The 3,225-nt window shown below is 46.7% G+C and overlaps 1 non-coding gene across 1 annotated transcript; it reads left to right on the top strand.

Moving 5' to 3' along the window:
- The first annotated feature begins 2,124 nt into the window (after positions 1-2,124).
- On the top strand, positions 2,125-2,230 carry LOC125147029 (U6 spliceosomal RNA). The gene has a single exon (XR_007144967.1). It is a non-coding gene; the product is annotated as a U6 spliceosomal RNA (small nuclear RNA).
- Positions 2,231-3,225: the final 995 nt, after the last annotated feature.

Genomic DNA, 3,225 nt, shown 5'->3' on the forward strand with positions numbered 1-3,225 from the left:
CTCCCTCTCTCTCTCTGCCCCTCCCCCATCACACTCTGTCTCTCTCTAAAAATAAATAAACATTAAAAAAAATTTTTATTAAAGTGTGGAGTTAAATAGTCTGAAGCAGATATGGTGACTCCAAAATGTCCGGAAGGACCTAAGCTCCTTCCAGCTTCTAGGGTATGATCTCTGTCCTCATACTCATAAGGTGAATACTGGAGTTCCAGCCATCACTTCAGTGCTCCAGGTAAAGAGAAGGAAGATGCAGGGAAAAGACAAGTGAGGCCTTCTGGCTGAGTCATCCCCCTTTAAAGAGCTTTCCCTGTAAGCTCCATTCATTGACTTTGGTTATATTTCATTGCCAACCCTCTACCACGTACATATCTCTAAAAAGAAGGCTGGGTGTTTTAGTGGGCACCTTGCCACACACAGCAATATATGGATTCTGTTAGTAAAAAGAAAGGGAAAGATTATACTGCTTAGAGATCTAGCCATCTTTGCCACAGTGAGCCCTTAACAAATTGTTTTAAAAATACAAAAGGAGAAGGATAATAAATAACCTGCTAACTAATCCCTTTGGCCTCCTTTGAGTTCTTTGAGGCCAAGAACTGTGCCCCATTCATCACTGTGTCCCCAAGGCCTAGCTCAGTACCTAGCACACAGTAAGTGCTCAATAAATGGGAGTTTGATGATTGAACTCGAGAATGAGGTATGGGTATAAAATAACAAGAGTGATTTTATATGCTTCCATACAAATCCGTCTCCTGAATCCAGACTTGACCTTTAATGAACGATTTTCACAACAACTCAACAAGAGAGTATTATAATTGTCCTCATTTTATAGATGAGGAAACTGAGGCTATGAGAGCTTAAGTAACATGCCCAAGGTGAGACATTTTCAGGGCATGGCCTCATGTAACAGCAGATGAAGTCACCAGACCTTCCACCAAAGTGGAAATGACCCATTATTCACCAGGGAGGAGCAGAGCAGTGTCTGCACAAGCAGGGAAGCTGGGAAGCATCGTGCTCTCCTGATCCCGTCAGCCACATCACCTGTCCACCATACAGGCCCTGGCCTGATGGCCACTGCCCCTGCTCCATGGGCACAATGATTTAGATGGATTATCTCATTTTCTTCCTGTTTTGCAGATGAGGACATTGGATTCCCCACAGAAGTTAGGCTTCTTATCCGAGGTTACACAGCTCAGAGAGGAAAGAGGAGATTAGAACGAGGTGTACCAACTCCTAGTCTGGTGCAAAATAGGACCCCAAGGTTCCATCAGCACCAACCTCTCAAGAAATCAGTGTGATTGCCTGGAAGCAGGACTAAGATGAATGTCGCTCTGTTCGAGGTACGTCTTTCCACCACCCCCGGCCAACGCGTTCCACTCCTGGGGAGCACACGCCAGCATTTGTGACAGGAGGTGCAGTGTAGAGTCACAGACTGCATATTTCAGTAGCTCTTGGGAGAGAGGAGGCATTAACAACAATTGGGGGTGGGGAGTATCAAAGACATTGCCACCTTTCCATGCCAGTAGCGTCTAGGAGCAAACACCTCAGTCTTGGCCCCAAAAATGGAAGATGCAAGTAGTAGTAGGGTGACCAACCACTCTGGTTTGCCCAGGCCCATCCCACTTTAAGACTGAAAATCCTGCATCCCAAGAAATTGCTCAGATCCTGGAAAACAAGGATTCACCCATCTTATCTCTGTTGTTCTTCATGGGCCATATGTTTAAAGACTTTCAGTGGAACCTGGAGAAGGGGAAAACAGGGAGGAACCAAAGGTAGCTAGTCTGTTACATTGTATTCAACCCAGCAAAGAGTGATTTGTTGAGTGCTGAGCTGATGACAGGCACTGTGTCATGTCCTGCTTGGATGTGAGAGGCAGGCACTCAGCCAGCACCAAGTGAAGGGCTTCTTGGAGATGAATTCATTAATCCTCACAGCACCCCTAAGAGGCAGATCCTATTGTTCCTCCACTTGCAGAGAGGGATCTGAAGCACAGGGAGATTACAGAATGTGCCCAAACTTAAACAGCAAGAAGGTAGCAGGGGCACTGTGTGAGCCTGGCAGAGCGATTCCAGGCTGTTTGTTCCCTTCTTCTTTGCACTGCCTCCCAGAGGGGAGATGGCCAGTAGCCTGGTGCTTGCTTCAGCAGCACATATAGTAAATTGGGACGAAACAGCGAAGATTAGCATGGCCCCTGTATAAGGATGACATGCACATTCACGAAGCGTTCCGTACTTTGTGCAGTTCCCCAGCAAACCACCACCCTTGGTGGATTAACTTGGAGGAAACGGTGTGAGTCAAAGCACAACATGAGGCACTGAATAATGAAATTGTGACATTTCCCTAGAAAAATATTTCTGTAAAGCAGTCTATGACAGGTGAATGAAGCTGAGTTACACCTGAAATTGATGTGCAAACATGTCGTTTCTACAGATCTCTGAAATGAGAAAATGTCAACTTAAAAAAAAGAAACTGGTAGCCTGGGAGGCAGGACAAGGCAAAGGCTCAAACCCCTGAAGGAATAATAATGATGTTACCTTCACTGACATTCATTGAGCAGTGATCATGGGCCAGGCCTTTACTCAGCCTCTACACAAAATGTCTTGTTTAACCCTTACTACCAGGAGCATGGTGCTGTCATCTCCATGTACAGAGGATCAGCCTGGCTGAGAGAGGTCAAGCCCCTTACCCAAAGTTATATAGGAGGTGGGGCTGGGATACAAAAACAGAAATCTAATCCCATGAGAGGGCAGAACTGGGTGGTCATTAGGAGCTCTGGCTATTACCCATGGAGAGGCTAGGTGAGGGCCAGATGAGAGCCACTAAGTGCCCTGGACATTTAGCCATTCCTGTCTTCTTGTTTCTTGTGTGTGTGCCAAGCAGTATAGGACACTAGTCTTGAGCCCTGGGCTGTGCTCAGCTAGCAGCCTCAGAGCTGCTGGTGGCCGCCACTGTTTTGCAAGGCGATGAACCAAAAGCCACCCTGAGAGTTTCACAGTGCAGCACAGAACTTTCAATCCTACCATAATAGTTTTTCTTTAAGAATAAATGCCACAGCATGGTGCTATTTTGCGAAGCAGCTTTCCACACCCACCCTAGCCTATCCCTCAATTGTTGGTGTTTGCATCCTGTTCCAGAGAAAGGCTGAAAACACATTATCTACCTACACACAACGGTGGCAGGGGGGAGGCCTTGTCAGGCCCGGCCCTGTCACGGAGCTGCATGCTCGGGTTA

The sequence above is a fragment of the Prionailurus viverrinus genome, chromosome A1 (assembly GCF_022837055.1).
Source record: "Prionailurus viverrinus isolate Anna chromosome A1, UM_Priviv_1.0, whole genome shotgun sequence".
NCBI lineage: Eukaryota > Metazoa > Chordata > Mammalia > Carnivora > Felidae > Prionailurus > Prionailurus viverrinus.